Below are 17,650 nucleotides of genomic sequence, written 5' to 3' on the forward strand. Positions count from 1 at the left end.
GAAAAATCAGTATAAATCCTTAGAAAATTATCCCCCAGTGTCTCCATCTGCTGGCGGTATTGAATAAGCATTGCTGCACTGATGGGGTATGCATTAGACGAAAAAAAAGAAGAAAAAGAAGAATAATACGCCCAGAAAAGAGGCGAAAAGGAGAAAAACGTAAAAAAACGTGAAAAAAAAGTAAGAGGAAGAGAAGGGAAAAAAAGGTGGAAATGGGTTTAAAAGTGATTTCGGCGGAGAAATATATATATATATATATATATATATATATATATATATATACGCGCACACACACACATATATATAAACGTATTCTCCGTTGAGATATTGCAGCCGCTGCTGTGTCCAGGCCCAGGAGCCTTAGCACTGTGCTGTGATGTCACTCAATACCACTGACATCACTAGGTGTAAACAACATCTCTCCTTTGCTGTGTATGTGACTATGGAGCTGTTTGGTGATGTCGTCTATTATGGCCTTCATAGAAGCAACAGGAGATTGTTGCATCCATCTAGAACCCTCAGAACTACAGTGCTATGATGTCACTCACTTCCACAGGCCTTGCAGAGTGTAAACAACAACAACCCAGCTTTGTTGTGTATGTAACCATAGGGATTTGTGATGTCACCTAGAACCTTCACAGCAGCGACAGCTTTATGAGGAGCATCAGCACTGCTCTGCCTGAGCAGAACCATCACCGCCATAGGTTGTCAAATAACCCGGGTTTAACCCACACAGGTAAGTCCAATGGGGTGCAGGCATGTCCTCTATGCTTACAGCTTCCCGTGGGTGTTGGTTTGATACCGTTTGGGGACAGCCAAGGAGGCATCTGCAGGCAACAAAGGTAGGTGTGTGCTTGTGTGTGTGTTTCCTATGCAGATCCTAAGCCCAGTGTCACATGCAAGTAGGAGGAGTAAGAAGGGTTCCTGGCAAATCCGGGTTATGGATTGCATTTAAAAAGGCCCCGTGGGAGTGCAATGGGCCCCTGTCTTGCTGCTTAGCAATAATGGTATGGGTTTAGGTTCTGCTGTGTGTACTGGTGGTTGACTGCCCCCCAGCCCAGAGTGTGCATGGAAAATTGTCTGGCAGCCTCCCTGACAGCAAGCAGTGATAGTGCCCATGAAGGGCACCTTGTTGGGCCCGCCCCTTTCACGGTTATCGCTTCTTGGCCTTTTGGCTAAGATCAAGTGTAGTATCTGTTCTTATCAGTTTAATATCTGATACGTCCCCTATCTGGGGACCATATATTAAATGGATTTTTGAGAACGGGGGCCGATTTCGAAGCTTGCTTCCGTCGCCCTATGCATTGACCCGATATGGCAGTATCTTCGGGTACAGTGCACCACCCCCTTACAGGGTTAAAAAGAAAGATTCCTACTTTCATTGCTACCTGCTTGCTGGCTAGCCAGCTAGCCAGCCCTGTGGGCCTTGCTGCTGCTGCAGCCAAAAAACAAAAGGTGGTGCTGCTGCTGCTTCTGCTGCTTCTGCTTCTGCTTGTGTCTGGCCGCTGTTGGAGCGTCCAGGCACAGGACTTCTGCTGCTGCTGACTAAATGGCCTCCTTAATTGGATCATTTGAGTAGCCAGCACACCTGTGCAGGTAGGGCATGACATGATAGGCAGCTGCCTTGATAGCGGGTGGGTGCTGAATGTTCCTAATTGACAAAATAAGATTAATGCTTATGAAGAAATATAAAATCTCATCCCTTCCCCAATATCGCGCCACACCCCTACCCCTTAATTCCCTGGTTGAACTTGATGGACATATGTCTTTTTTCGACCGTACTAACTATGTAACTATGTAACATAACATGGGGGGGGGGGGGGGGGGGTCTCCTGGCTGTTCACACAGGTGTGTCATTGCTGTGCATTGACCATGCATTGCTTCTGTGGTATTGCAAAGGCAAAGACAAATGCTTCCAGCCATCCATTGCACTAATGGATTGGTCATCAGCTGGCTGTCTATGTCCCGCATCAATATAGACCAAAGTACAGAGGGTTAGGCTATGCTATTGTGCACCTACCTGATGCATCAGAAGGTGCGAGGCCCTTGCTAAATTCTGTGCACAGACTTTGAGATCTATACTTTAGACTGTATCTAAACCTGCTCCAACATGGACTGACATTCTGGCCTACTTTCAGCCGATGCGACTTGTCTGTCGCTGAACAGTCGCTTTTTATGTATTCAGCACCTATGTATAATGTTGTAAAAATGCTCTAGAAGCTAAAGTCGCAGAAATGTCACACATATTTGGCCTGCAACTTTCTGTGCGACAAATTCAGACAGGAAAAATCAGTATAAATCCTTAGAAAATTATCCCCCAGTGTCTCCATCTGCTGGCGGTATTGAATAAGCATTGCTGCACTGATGGGGTATGCATTAGACGAAAAAAAAGAAGAAAAAGAAGAATAATACGCCCAGAAAAGAGGCGAAAAGGAGAAAAACGTAAAAAAACGTGAAAAAAAAGTAAGAGGAAGAGAAGGGAAAAAAAGGTGGAAATGGGTTTAAAAGTGATTTCGGCGGAGAAATATATATATATATATATATATATATATATATATATATATACGCGCACACACACACATATATATAAACGTATTCTCCGTTGAGATATTGCAGCCGCTGCTGTGTCCAGGCCCAGGAGCCTTAGCACTGTGCTGTGATGTCACTCAATACCACTGACATCACTAGGTGTAAACAACATCTCTCCTTTGCTGTGTATGTGACTATGGAGCTGTTTGGTGATGTCGTCTATTATGGCCTTCATAGAAGCAACAGGAGATTGTTGCATCCATCTAGAACCCTCAGAACTACAGTGCTATGATGTCACTCACTTCCACAGGCCTTGCAGAGTGTAAACAACAACAACCCAGCTTTGTTGTGTATGTAACCATAGGGATTTGTGATGTCACCTAGAACCTTCACAGCAGCGACAGCTTTATGAGGAGCATCAGCACTGCTCTGCCTGAGCAGAACCATCACCGCCATAGGTTGTCAAATAACCCGGGTTTAACCCACACAGGTAAGTCCAATGGGGTGCAGGCATGTCCTCTATGCTTACAGCTTCCCGTGGGTGTTGGTTTGATACCGTTTGGGGACAGCCAAGGAGGCATCTGCAGGCAACAAAGGTAGGTGTGTGCTTGTGTGTGTGTTTCCTATGCAGATCCTAAGCCCAGTGTCACATGCAAGTAGGAGGAGTAAGAAGGGTTCCTGGCAAATCCGGGTTATGGATTGCATTTAAAAAGGCCCCGTGGGAGTGCAATGGGCCCCTGTCTTGCTGCTTAGCAATAATGGTATGGGTTTAGGTTCTGCTGTGTGTACTGGTGGTTGACTGCCCCCCAGCCCAGAGTGTGCATGGAAAATTGTCTGGCAGCCTCCCTGACAGCAAGCAGTGATAGTGCCCATGAAGGGCACCTTGTTGGGCCCGCCCCTTTCACGGTTATCGCTTCTCGGCCTTTTGGCTAAGATCAAGTGTAGTATCTGTTCTTATCAGTTTAATATCTGATACGTCCCCTATCTGGGGACCATATATTAAATGGATTTTTGAGAACGGGGGCCGATTTCGAAGCTTGCTTCCGTCGCCCTATGCATTGACCTGATATAGCAGTATCTTCGGGTACAGTGCACCACCCCCTTACAGGGTTAAAAAGAAAGATTCCTACTTTCATTGCTACCTGCTTGCTGGCTAGCCAGCTAGCCAGCCCTGTGGGCCTTGCTGCTGCTGCAGCCAAAAAACAAAAGGTGGTGCTGCTGCTGCTTCTGCTGCTTCTGCTTCTGCTTGTGTCTGGCCGCTGTTGGAGCGTCCAGGCACAGGACTTCTGCTGCTGCTGACTAAATGGCCTCCTTAATTGGATCATTTGAGTAGCCAGCACACCTGTGCAGGTAGGGCATGACATGATAGGCAGCTGCCTTGATAGCGGGTGGGTGCTGAATGTTCCTAATTGACAAAATAAGATTAATGCTTATGAAGAAATATAAAATCTCATCCCTTCCCCAATATCGCGCCACACCCCTACCCCTTAATTCCCTGGTTGAACTTGATGGACATATGTCTTTTTTCGACCGTACTAACTATGTAACTATGTAACATAACATGGGGGGGGGGGGGGGGTCTCCTGGCTGTTCACACAGGTGTGTCATTGCTGTACATTGACCATGCATTGCTTCTGTGGTATTGCAAAGGCAAAGACAAATGCTTCCAGCCATCCATTGCACTAATGGATTGGTCATCAGCTGGCTGTCTATGTCCCGCATCAATATAGACCAAAGTACAGAGGGTTAGGCTATGCTATTGTGCACCTACCTGATGCATCAGAAGGTGCGAGGCCCTTGCTAAATTCTGTGCACAGACTTTGAGATCTATACTTTAGACTGTATCTAAACCTGCTCCAACATGGACTGACATTCTGGCCTACTTTCAGCCGATGCGACTTGTCTGTCGCTGAACAGTCGCTTTTTATGTATTCAGCACCTATGTATAATGTTGTAAAAATGCTCTAGAAGCTAAAGTCGCAGAAATGTCACACATGTTTGGCCTGCAACTTTCTGTGCGACAAATTCAGACAGGAAAAATCAGTATAAATCCTTAGAAAATTATCCCCCAGTGTCTCCATCTGCTGGCGGTATTGAATAAGCATTGCTGCACTGATGGGGTATGCATTAGACGAAAAAAAAGAAGAAAAAGAAGAATAATACGCCCAGAAAAGAGGCGAAAAGGAGAAAAACGTAAAAAAACGTGAAAAAAAAGTAAGAGGAAGAGAAGGGAAAAAAAGGTGGAAATGGGTTTAAAAGTGATTTCGGCGGAGAAATATATATATATATATATATATATATATATACGCGCACACACACACATATATATATAAACGTATTCTCCGTTGAGATATTGCAGCCGCTGCTGTGTCCAGGCCCAGGAGCCTTAGCACTGTGCTGTGATGTCACTCAATACCACTGACATCACTAGGTGTAAACAACATCTCTCCTTTGCTGTGTATGTGACTATGGAGCTGTTTGGTGATGTCGTCTATTATGGCCTTCATAGAAGCAACAGGAGATTGTTGCATCCATCTAGAACCCTCAGAACTACAGTGCTATGATGTCACTCACTTCCACAGGCCTTGCAGAGTGTAAACAACAACAACCCAGCTTTGTTGTGTATGTAACCATAGGGATTTGTGATGTCACCTAGAACCTTCACAGCAGCGACAGCTTTATGAGGAGCATCAGCACTGCTCTGCCTGAGCAGAACCATCACCGCCATAGGTTGTCAAATAACCCGGGTTTAACCCACACAGGTAAGTCCAATGGGGTGCAGGCATGTCCTCTATGCTTACAGCTTCCCGTGGGTGTTGGTTTGATACCGTTTGGGGACAGCCAAGGAGGCATCTGCAGGCAACAAAGGTAGGTGTGTGCTTGTGTGTGTGTTTCCTATGCAGATCCTAAGCCCAGTGTCACATGCAAGTAGGAGGAGTAAGAAGGGTTCCTGGCAAATCCGGGTTATGGATTGCATTTAAAAAGGCCCCGTGGGAGTGCAATGGGCCCCTGTCTTGCTGCTTAGCAATAATGGTATGGGTTTAGGTTCTGCTGTGTGTACTGGTGGTTGACTGCCCCCCAGCCCAGAGTGTGCATGGAAAATTGTCTGGCAGCCTCCCTGACAGCAAGCAGTGATAGTGCCCATGAAGGGCACCTTGTTGGGCCCGCCCCTTTCACGGTTATCGCTTCTCGGCCTTTTGGCTAAGATCAAGTGTCTTGCCCTAAGGTATTCGGGTACCCCTCTCCTCGGCCTTGTGGGATCGCCCAGGTTTATTGCCTGGGCTTCACCCACCTGCTGCTATTGGGGAGAGGGCTTAGTCCCAGGATAACGGGAAGGTGATCATCGGAGGACGGGTCTGCCGGAGAGGATGGCTAATGCGCCGAACGCTCCTAATACAGTACGGCTGTTTATCGAGGAGGAAAAGAGGAGTGCCTACGGGATTTTGCATGTCCAGCAGAAGGTCGTGGAGGGAGTGCTGAGGATGCCGCATGCTTCCATCTTCTGTGTCCAGGTCTTTCCCAGCCAAGGATTCTTTGACGTGACCTTCTACAACCTGGATGATCTCCGTACCTGTCTCTACCGGAGTAAGGAGAATGCTTCTCACCCTGACCTACAAGGGATCCGATTCATTTCCTGCGAGGCTCGGCCTAAGAAAGTTCCAGTGGTAGTGCATATGTACAACCCTTTTGTGCGGGATGAGGAGATCCAGACCTTTCTAAGAAGGTATTGTGTGTCTGTTTCTGGTGCGGAGAGGAAAAATAACATCCTGGGGACTTTCACAGGCATGAGACGTTTTTGGGTGGAGTTTAGGCCTGCCCCCGAGGGTGGTGCTGAAGGTTTTTGTCACCCCCCGCAGAACTTTGCGATAGGGAACAACAGGGGGTTTCTGCACTACCCGGGGATGCCAAGTTTTTGCCGGGACTGTTTTTGCTTTGGTCATACCAGAGAGAACTGTACAACCGGGCAGGTTTGCAGGAACTGCCACAAGCCTGATCACCGCACTGCAGACTGTCCCGAGAAACGCAAGTGTCATTTCTGTGGTTCTTCGGATCACCTGGCTAGGAGTTGCCCCACTTACCAGTCCGGGGCACCCCGATCATATGCAATGGCTCTTCGAGGTGGGACAGTTCCTGAGGACTCCAATGCTGCCAGGGCAGGCGATGCAGAGGTTAGCGTGCTGACCAGTGAAGCAGAGTCTGCCCCTGTTTTTCCTTCCATTTCTAGGTCTGTTCCGGATGCTTTGGTGGCAGAGGGGGAGAAGGCGGAGTCTGTTTCGGGGGCATCTGTTTCGGAGGCCTCTGATCCCCCAGAGGAGATGACTGTGGACAAAGAATCCTTGAAGAGAAAGATGCCGGTGGAAGAATCGGAGGATGACTGTCCGACTCCTCAGAGTCAAAGGATTGAGGACTTTCCTAGCCCGGGAAGGGAGGAGGCAGGTGGAGGGTCGTCATGTCAGATTGATTCTGACTCCTCTTTATCCTCCCTGGGCACAGGTTATTTGGAGGAATGTTCAGTCAAAAAATTGACAAAGACTCTTAAGTTTAAGGAAGGGGAGGCAAAAAATAAGGGTAGAGGTCGGGGAAAGGCTAGGCCTCCTTTTGATAATGCTTGATTTTGTATTTCCTTTTTTTCCTTCAAATGTTTGAATGAGTTTAACAATTGGTTCTCTAAATGTCCGCAGTATTAGATCTTTAGAAAGGAGATCCGCCATTTTTGATTTACTTTCTAGATATTCTTTTGATGTTCTAGGTCTCCAGGAGTGCTGCTTGGATGGGGAGCCAAATATCTCCTGGCCTTATGGGCAATCGGTATGGTCTGGTTCAATGGAACGTAATTCGGGGGTGGGGATTTTGTTCAAAAGTAATGAGTTTGTTGTTAAAAAAGTTGTCCATATTGTTCCGGGTAGGGTATTATTAGTGCATTTTATTTTCAGGGGTTTCACATATAAAGTAATTAATGTTTATGCTCCAACTGGGAGGAAGGAAAGAGGGGAGGTGTTTGAGAAATTATATTTCTTTTTGAGTGGGAGGGATGATGTGTTCCTTATAGGGGATTTCAATTGTATAATAACAGAGGGGGATAGGAGTAGTACTACGGTGGGTGGTGGGTCTGGTTTAGACAGTACTAGTAAGCAGCTTAAAGAGATTGTAAATTTATTTGGGTTAAAGGATTCCTTTGTTGCCCATAATGATGGTACTATCGGTTATACATATTTCTCTAACAATACAAGTTCGCGTATTGATTTCATTTTTGTCTCAAAACTAATGTCTGTTTCTAATTTCAGACGGAGGAGGTTACCGTTCACGGATCATGCCTGGATTGAGTGTGTGGTAAAAGGTGGTGGTCTAAGTGAGTATGGAAAGGGTGTTTGGAAGTTGAATGTGTCTTTATTGGATAATGAATGTGTATTACAAGAATATAGGGAGCGTTTTGATGGATGGGTGTTGAGGAAGGATGCATTTTATAGTGTGGTTGAGTGGTGGGAGTGGGTGAAGTTAGAGACTAAAAGGTTTTTTATTAAAAAAGGGTGTGAGAAAGGGAGGAAAGATAGAGAAGAGTATGAGAGATGGCAAAGAAGGTTAGAGTATTTGTATGAATTGAGGCGTTTGGGGATGAGTGTTGAGAAGGAGATTGAGGAAGCTCGTGGAAGTGTGAATGAGTGTCTGGAGAGGAATGGAAGGAAGATTATTGCACAGGCTAGGGTTGAAGTGAAAGAGAAGGATGAGAAATGTAGCAAATTTTTCTTTAAAAAGGCATTCAGTAAAAAAACTGAGATGATGAGTGTTTTTAAGAATGATGGGGTAGAGGTCTTTGGTAAGGATGAGGTGTTAGAGGAAGTGTGGAAGTTTTATTCTGATTTATTCACGGAGAAGGAGCGGGACGTGACTCTAGAGGAGGAATGTTTGGGATATGTGGATAAGCGTTTGGATGAAATTGATGGGTTCTTTATGGAAGAGGATGTGAGGAAGAGTGAGGTGGAGGATGCTGTGAATGGGATGAAGAAAGGAAAGGTGGCAGGGAGTGATGGTTTGCCTGTGGAATTTTATCTTGTGTTTTGGGATATGTTAGGGGATTATGTATGGGAGGTGTGTAAGGAAGTACTTAGGAGAGGGAAGTTATCTAAAAGTATGAGTGAGAGTGTGACTGTGTTATTGTTTAAAAAAGGGGATAAGAGGGATCTTAAAAATTGGAGGCCTATAGCGCTCTTGAATTGTGATTACAAAATTATTGCTAAAGTTATTGCGAATAGGTTAAAGGATGTGATTGATTGTATGGTAGGTGAGGAGCAAATGTGTGCAGTGCCTGATCGTAGGATTTCTGAATGTCTGTTAGGTCTGAGGGATGTATTGTGGGACTGTAAAACTAGGAAGCAAGGTGTGGCTGTTGTTACGGTGGATTTTGAAAAAGCGTATGATAGGGTGGTGCATGATTTATTGTTTAGGGTTTTGAGGAGGATGAATGTGCCGGACAGAATGGTGAAGTGGATTGAATGTTTGTATAGGGACATTTATAGTAAGATTCAGGTCAATGGTTTTCTGAGTAGGGAGGTGAGTATAAAATCTGGAGTGCGGCAGGGGTGTCCCCTGTCGCCAATTCTTTTTATTTGTATGATTGAGCCTTTGTTGGGGATGATTAGGAGAGATAAGGTGATGCGGGGTATAGAAATACCTGGTAGTCATGGGAAGGATATGCGAGTGATTGGTTACATGGATGATGTTACTGTTGTATGTAAGTCAATGGCAGGGGTAAGGCGTGCTAAGTTATTGACTGAGTGTTTCTGTTTAATGAGTGGGTTTAAGCTTAATGTTGGGAAGAGTGGTTGTAAATTTTTTGAGGGGTGGGGAGAGAGTGGGTTGTGCGAGTGGCCTGTGAGAGAGGGGGGTGTGGAAGTGCTTGGGGTGGTGTTTGATAATGATTTGTATGGGAAAGAAAGTTGGGAGAGGGTTTTGGGGAGGGTGGGGAATAAAATAAACTTCTGGTCTTTAAGGACTTTATCGATTGAGGGAAGGATTCTGGTTATTAAAGCTGTTATAATTCCTATTTTGCTTTATGTTAATTATGTGTTTCCTCCACCGGATAGGTGTCTGGCAAGAATTATCAGGGAGATCTTTGTTTTCTTATGGAATTCAAGGATGGAGAAATTGAGTCGTGGGAAGGTGGTGAAAAGCAGAATGCATGGTGGGAAAGGAATGATGAATGTGGAAGTGTTCCTGGCTGTGAAGTATGTCAGTTTTTGTCTCGCTGTAAGTAAGAAGGAATGTGTGTTTGGGTGCATGGTAAGGTATTTGGCTGGTAATGTGTTGTTGAAATATAAGCTAATGGAAAGGGACTTAAGGGTACCTGTAAGTTTTGAGGTTCCTTGGTTCTATCAGAGAATAGGGCGGTGTGTCAGGAAAAATAATCTGGAATGTGTGACTGAATGGAATGATAGTAAGAAGGTGATGAAAGTGTTGGAGCAGAGAGAAACAGTGGAATGTGTGGGAGGTCTGTCTGAGAAGGATTGTAAGGTAGTGTGGAAAAATGTCAGTCACAAGGAACTGACAAATAAACAAAAGGACTTGTCTTGGATGTTAGCTCATGGGTGTCTGCCAACAAGGGAATTTCAGAGGAGAAGGAGATTGGTAGACAGTGAAGTGTGTCCCAGGGATGGTTGCGGTGGATGTGAGAATTATGTACATGTGTTTTGGGAGTGTGGTTATGCGAAGTCTGTGTGGAGAAGAATGTCTGGTCTAATTAAAAATCTTACTGGAATTGAAATGTTATCCTTTAATATGATGATGTTTGGTTTGTGTGCAGTGGAGAGAGAGAAGGCAAGAGTGTTATGGTTCATAGTAAATTGTGTAAAAGAGGTTCTGTGGGATGTAAGGAATATTAGGATTTTCAATCAAACTGAAGTAAGTGTGAAGGAATGTCTGGGCATGATCCGTGGTAAAATTTACCTTTACGTATTATGTGATAGGAAAAACTATGGTTCTGATGATGCAGAGGGGATCTGGAAACACAAAAAATGGAAGTACTGGTTATGATTGTATTCTTATTTGTCTTTCTTTTTCTTTTCTTACAGATTATATCCTGATATGAAGGGACAGTTGGAGGGACAGAATCCGCTGCAATTTATTTTTTCTGAGGGAAAGTCATGAAGGGAAAGCTTTTTGTTATATGTACATGTAAAGACATGCTTCCTGTATATATTGTATATGTCAAATATGTGTTATTCATGTGTTTTTCAGATGAATATGTAATTTTTTGAATGATTTACTTGGTTATGTATTGTATATTTCCTTTTCAATAAAAAAAAAAAAAAATCTGTTCTTATCAGTTTAATATCTGATACGTCCCCTATCTGGGGACCATATATTAAATGGATTTTTGAGAACGGGGGCCGATTTCGAAGCTTGCTTCCGTCGCCCTATGCATTGACCCGATATGGCAGTATCTTCGGGTACAGTGCACCACCCCCTTACAGGGTTAAAAAGAAAGATTCCTACTTTCATTGCTACCTGCTTGCTGGCTAGCCAGCTAGCCAGCCCTGTGGGCCTTGCTGCTGCTGCAGCAGCCAAAAAACAAAAGGTGGTGCTGCTGCTGCTTCTGCTGCTTCTGCTTCTGCTTGTGTCTGGCCGCTGTTGGAGCGTCCAGGCACAGGACTTCTGCTGCTGCTGACTAAATGGCCTCCTTAATTGGATCATTTGAGTAGCCAGCACACCTGTGCAGGTAGGGCATGACATGATAGGCAGCTGCCTTGATAGCGGGTGGGTGCTGAATGTTCCTAATTGACAAAATAAGATTAATGCTTATGAAGAAATATAAAATCTCATCCCTTCCCCAATATCGCGCCACACCCCTACCCCTTAATTCCCTGGTTGAACTTGATGGACATATGTCTTTTTTCGACCGTACTAACTATGTAACTATGTAACATAACATGGGGGGGGGGGGGGGGGGTCTCCTGGCTGTTCACACAGGTGTGTCATTGCTGTACATTGACCATGCATTGCTTCTGTGGTATTGCAAAGGCAAAGACAAATGCTTCCAGCCATCCATTGCACTAATGGATTGGTCATCAGCTGGCTGTCTATGTCCCGCATCAATATAGACCAAAGTACAGAGGGTTAGGCTATGCTATTGTGCACCTACCTGATGCATCAGAAGGTGCGAGGCCCTTGCTAAATTCTGTGCACAGACTTTGAGATCTATACTTTAGACTGTATCTAAACCTGCTCCAACATGGACTGACATTCTGGCCTACTTTCAGCCGATGCGACTTGTCTGTCGCTGAACAGTCGCTTTTTATGTATTCAGCACCTATGTATAATGTTGTAAAAATGCTCTAGAAGCTAAAGTCGCAGAAATGTCACACATATTTGGCCTGCAACTTTCTGTGCGACAAATTCAGACAGGAAAAATCAGTATAAATCCTTAGAAAATTATCCCCCAGTGTCTCCATCTGCTGGCGGTATTGAATAAGCATTGCTGCACTGATGGGGTATGCATTAGACGAAAAAAAAGAAGAAAAAGAAGAATAATACGCCCAGAAAAGAGGCGAAAAGGAGAAAAACGTAAAAAAACGTGAAAAAAAAGTAAGAGGAAGAGAAGGGAAAAAAAGGTGGAAATGGGTTTAAAAGTGATTTCGGCGGAGAAATATATATATATATATATATATATATACGCGCACACACACACATATATATAAACGTATTCTCCGTTGAGATATTGCAGCCGCTGCTGTGTCCAGGCCCAGGAGCCTTAGCACTGTGCTGTGATGTCACTCAATACCACTGACATCACTAGGTGTAAACAACATCTCTCCTTTGCTGTGTATGTGACTATGGAGCTGTTTGGTGATGTCGTCTATTATGGCCTTCATAGAAGCAACAGGAGATTGTTGCATCCATCTAGAACCCTCAGAACTACAGTGCTATGATGTCACTCACTTCCACAGGCCTTGCAGAGTGTAAACAACAACAACCCAGCTTTGTTGTGTATGTAACCATAGGGATTTGTGATGTCACCTAGAACCTTCACAGCAGCGACAGCTTTATGAGGAGCATCAGCACTGCTCTGCCTGAGCAGAACCATCACCGCCATAGGTTGTCAAATAACCCGGGTTTAACCCACACAGGTAAGTCCAATGGGGTGCAGGCATGTCCTCTATGCTTACAGCTTCCCGTGGGTGTTGGTTTGATACCGTTTGGGGACAGCCAAGGAGGCATCTGCAGGCAACAAAGGTAGGTGTGTGCTTGTGTGTGTGTTTCCTATGCAGATCCTAAGCCCAGTGTCACATGCAAGTAGGAGGAGTAAGAAGGGTTCCTGGCAAATCCGGGTTATGGATTGCATTTAAAAAGGCCCCGTGGGAGTGCAATGGGCCCCTGTCTTGCTGCTTAGCAATAATGGTATGGGTTTAGGTTCTGCTGTGTGTACTGGTGGTTGACTGCCCCCCAGCCCAGAGTGTGCATGGAAAATTGTCTGGCAGCCTCCCTGACAGCAAGCAGTGATAGTGCCCATGAAGGGCACCTTGTTGGGCCCGCCCCTTTCACGGTTATCGCTTCTCGGCCTTTTGGCTAAGATCAAGTGTAGTATCTGTTCTTATCAGTTTAATATCTGATACGTCCCCTATCTGGGGACCATATATTAAATGGATTTTTGAGAACGGGGGCCGATTTCGAAGCTTGCTTCCGTCGCCCTATGCATTGACCCGATATGGCAGTATCTTCGGGTACAGTGCACCACCCCCTTACAGGGTTAAAAAGAAAGATTCCTACTTTCATTGCTACCTGCTTGCTGGCTAGCCAGCTAGCCAGCCCTGTGGGCCTTGCTGCTGCTGCAGCCAAAAAACAAAAGGTGGTGCTGCTGCTGCTTCTGCTGCTTCTGCTTCTGCTTGTGTCTGGCCGCTGTTGGAGCGTCCAGGCACAGGACTTCTGCTGCTGCTGACTAAATGGCCTCCTTAATTGGATCATTTGAGTAGCCAGCACACCTGTGCAGGTAGGGCATGACATGATAGGCAGCTGCCTTGATAGCGGGTGGGTGCTGAATGTTCCTAATTGACAAAATAAGATTAATGCTTATGAAGAAATATAAAATCTCATCCCTTCCCCAATATCGCGCCACACCCCTACCCCTTAATTCCCTGGTTGAACTTGATGGACATATGTCTTTTTTCGACCGTACTAACTATGTAACTATGTAACATAACATGGGGGGGGGGGGGGTCTCCTGGCTGTTCACACAGGTGTGTCATTGCTGTACATTGACCATGCATTGCTTCTGTGGTATTGCAAAGGCAAAGACAAATGCTTCCAGCCATCCATTGCACTAATGGATTGGTCATCAGCTGGCTGTCTATGTCCCGCATCAATATAGACCAAAGTACAGAGGGTTAGGCTATGCTATTGTGCACCTACCTGATGCATCAGAAGGTGCGAGGCCCTTGCTAAATTCTGTGCACAGACTTTGAGATCTATACTTTAGACTGTATCTAAACCTGCTCCAACATGGACTGACATTCTGGCCTACTTTCAGCCGATGCGACTTGTCTGTCGCTGAACAGTCGCTTTTTATGTATTCAGCACCTATGTATAATGTTGTAAAAATGCTCTAGAAGCTAAAGTCGCAGAAATGTCACACATATTTGGCCTGCAACTTTCTGTGCGACAAATTCAGACAGGAAAAATCAGTATAAATCCTTAGAAAATTATCCCCCAGTGTCTCCATCTGCTGGCGGTATTGAATAAGCATTGCTGCACTGATGGGGTATGCATTAGACGAAAAAAAAGAAGAAAAAGAAGAATAATACGCCCAGAAAAGAGGCGAAAAGGAGAAAAACGTAAAAAAACGTGAAAAAAAAGTAAGAGGAAGAGAAGGGAAAAAAAGGTGGAAATGGGTTTAAAAGTGATTTCGGCGGAGAAATATATATATATATATATATATATATATATATATATATATACGCGCACACACACACATATATATATAAACGTATTCTCCGTTGAGATATTGCAGCCGCTGCTGTGTCCAGGCCCAGGAGCCTTAGCACTGTGCTGTGATGTCACTCAATACCACTGACATCACTAGGTGTAAACAACATCTCTCCTTTGCTGTGTATGTGACTATGGAGCTGTTTGGTGATGTCGTCTATTATGGCCTTCATAGAAGCAACAGGAGATTGTTGCATCCATCTAGAACCCTCAGAACTACAGTGCTATGATGTCACTCACTTCCACAGGCCTTGCAGAGTGTAAACAACAACAACCCAGCTTTGTTGTGTATGTAACCATAGGGATTTGTGATGTCACCTAGAACCTTCACAGCAGCGACAGCTTTATGAGGAGCATCAGCACTGCTCTGCCTGAGCAGAACCATCACCGCCATAGGTTGTCAAATAACCCGGGTTTAACCCACACAGGTAAGTCCAATGGGGTGCAGGCATGTCCTCTATGCTTACAGCTTCCCGTGGGTGTTGGTTTGATACCGTTTGGGGACAGCCAAGGAGGCATCTGCAGGCAACAAAGGTAGGTGTGTGCTTGTGTGTGTGTTTCCTATGCAGATCCTAAGCCCAGTGTCACATGCAAGTAGGAGGAGTAAGAAGGGTTCCTGGCAAATCCGGGTTATGGATTGCATTTAAAAAGGCCCCGTGGGAGTGCAATGGGCCCCTGTCTTGCTGCTTAGCAATAATGGTATGGGTTTAGGTTCTGCTGTGTGTACTGGTGGTTGACTGCCCCCCAGCCCAGAGTGTGCATGGAAAATTGTCTGGCAGCCTCCCTGACAGCAAGCAGTGATAGTGCCCATGAAGGGCACCTTGTTGGGCCCGCCCCTTTCACGGTTATCGCTTCTCGGCCTTTTGGCTAAGATCAAGTGTAGTATCTGTTCTTACCTGGCAGGGGAGATACCATGATCGCTACGGTCTGAAGAACTCCAAGCATTGTGGTAGAGATTTTGCGTAGTACGATTGCAGTACTTTTCGTTCTTATTAGAACCGCATTTCTCTAGAGCATACCACCTGAAGATCGTCTCCTGCCTGCCTCGGAACATCTGAAGAAGGAGAAGATCTTGAAGACTGCAGCTCCGGAAGAAGCCGACGAAGAACCTGGAAGAAGGGAATCGGCGGTGAATTCCGGAACAGCGGCGAAGAGGAAGGCGGCGCAGAATCTTTTCGAAGAAACTCGCTGCCTCTGGAGAAGGATTTGCATAGCTCCTCCCACCGGGACCGGATCTGCATAGCTCCTCCCACCCGGGAAAGAAGACTTTGCGAAGCCTCTCTCCACAAGCAAGCAAGGAAGCGGAAAAGAGCCTGCTGGAAGAAGCCATGGCCTCAACCAGCAAGTCCACCCAGGAGGCTGCAGGGCAAGGCCTGGAGGTCCAGCCCCAACCACAGCAAGCTTCAACCTCCACCACGGCAAGGCAGAAGGGCGGCAGAATTCCTAACCTGGAAGCTCCAACCCTGGAGCCCTGGATGAGGCAGACTGTTGCCTTGAAGCTCAAGCCCGTGGACGGAAGGGTGCCGGACATGTCCCACGACGTGTTCTGCAAGAAGATGCTGGCGGATCAAGGCTTCCCCACGGCTGACACCCTGGGAATAGCAACCTTCTTTTCGGGAATCTTCTACATCACCTTTGCCACCATTGGGACCTGTAGAAGATACTGGGAGGTGGTGAAAGCGGCGAGTCCCGAATCCCCTTTCTCTCGCTTTGTGGGCAACTGCCTTATTCAAAGAGAGGAGAGGCGGGTGACGGTCTCAATGCGGAACCCACACACCCCAGGCACGGACATCTCGACCTTCCTGAAGCGCTTCTGCACCGTGGTGAGGGAGCCCACCCGCATCCTGAACTCACTCGGATACTGGACCTGCAAGTGGTCTGTGGTCGTCAGACTCAACAAGAACCCTGCTTCTCCAGACGGACTACAGCACCTGCCAACGACATTTTCCTTGGGCAACTCCACAGGACTTATCTTCTACCCGGACATGCCGCAGACCTGCAGGAGATGTGGCAAGATGGGCCACGAGGGCAAGGACTGTACGGAGGATGCCTGCAGGTATTGCCGTGTGACAGGTCACACGACCAAGGACTGCCCCAAGAGCAAGACCTGCAACCTCTGCGGACTGGCAGCCCACAGCTACAAGGACTGCCCCCAGAGGGAGAGAACATGGGCATCTGTGGCAGCGAGAGCACCGAAGCCAGCCCCAGCTCCGGAGCCAACACCACGGATGGCCAAGCCGACCAAGGAGGGTAAGAAGGCGAAAGCCACCACCCCTGCCCCGTCCCGCCCCTCCCCTGCACCTCCCGCCCCATCCCCTGCCCCTCCCGCCCCATCTCCTGCCCCATCCCGCCCCACCCCTGCCCCATCCCGTCCCACCCCTGCCCCATCCCGTCCCACCCCTGCCCCTCCTGCCCCATCCCGTCCCACCCCTGCCCCTCCTGCCCCATCCCGTCCCACCCCCACCCCTCCTGCCCCATCCCGCCCCACCCCTGCCCCCCGTACCCCACCCCGGCCCACCCCTGCCCCCCGTACCCCACCCCGGCCCACCCCTGCCCCGTCCTCCCCTGCCCGGCCCACCCCTGCCCCGTCCTCCCCTGCCCGGCCCACCCCTGCCCCGTCCTCCCCTGCCCGGGCACTCTCTCCTGCCCCCCGCCCCACCCAGCCTCCTTTCTCTCCTGGCCCAGCAGCACCTAACCCCCCTCCAGCTGCTGGTGCCCGCCCTTCGGAGGACTTTCCTGTGCTTCCTCCCCCAGGTACCATACAGAGGAAGAGGAAAGGAAGGGACAACGTATCAGAAGAGTCCCACAAAAGAAAGATAATCGAGACCTGCGAAACCCCTCAAGCTTCAGATGAGGAGGAGGAGATGGAGCAGGTCTGCGAGAGCCCTGAGGCTTCAGAAGGAGAGGAGGTGATGGAGCAGGCCCAAGTGGAGCAGGTCCAAGCAGAGCCAGTCCAAGCTCAATCTATGGAGGAGCTGCTGCAGGACCCAGAGGTTAAGAAAATCCTGGACACTCCGTCCAACACGGTCTACGACGAGTTCTTGGAAGGGCGCTACGAGAAGCCACACGAGCCGACAGGCGCCAGAGAAGAGGACCCGTCCGACCAGACTGGTAACTAGTATCAGAACTAACCTCTCTTTTTTATTCC

At 47.2% G+C, this 17,650-nt stretch overlaps 3 non-coding genes and 2 pseudogenes across 3 annotated transcripts; all 5 read left to right on the plus strand.

The window, feature by feature from the left end:
* Window positions 1-1,155: 1,155 nt before the first annotated feature.
* Window positions 1,156-1,346, plus strand: LOC130316502 (U2 spliceosomal RNA). The gene has a single exon (XR_008863817.1). It is a non-coding gene; the product is annotated as a U2 spliceosomal RNA (small nuclear RNA).
* A 2,092-nt stretch (window positions 1,347-3,438) lies between these two features.
* LOC130316503 (U2 spliceosomal RNA) lies at window positions 3,439-3,629 on the plus strand. Its single transcript, XR_008863818.1, has one exon. It is a non-coding gene; the product is annotated as a U2 spliceosomal RNA (small nuclear RNA).
* Window positions 3,630-10,808: 7,179 nt separating this feature from the next.
* On the plus strand, window positions 10,809-10,989 carry LOC130316505 (U2 spliceosomal RNA; annotated as a pseudogene).
* A 2,080-nt stretch (window positions 10,990-13,069) lies between these two features.
* Window positions 13,070-13,260, plus strand: LOC130316493 (U2 spliceosomal RNA). The gene has a single exon (XR_008863809.1). It is a non-coding gene; the product is annotated as a U2 spliceosomal RNA (small nuclear RNA).
* Window positions 13,261-15,349: 2,089 nt separating this feature from the next.
* Window positions 15,350-15,526, plus strand: LOC130316510 (U2 spliceosomal RNA; annotated as a pseudogene).
* The last annotated feature ends 2,124 nt before the right edge of the window (window positions 15,527-17,650 follow it).

This window comes from Hyla sarda, unplaced genomic scaffold (assembly GCF_029499605.1).
Source record: "Hyla sarda isolate aHylSar1 unplaced genomic scaffold, aHylSar1.hap1 scaffold_1931, whole genome shotgun sequence".
Lineage (NCBI taxonomy): Eukaryota > Metazoa > Chordata > Amphibia > Anura > Hylidae > Hyla > Hyla sarda.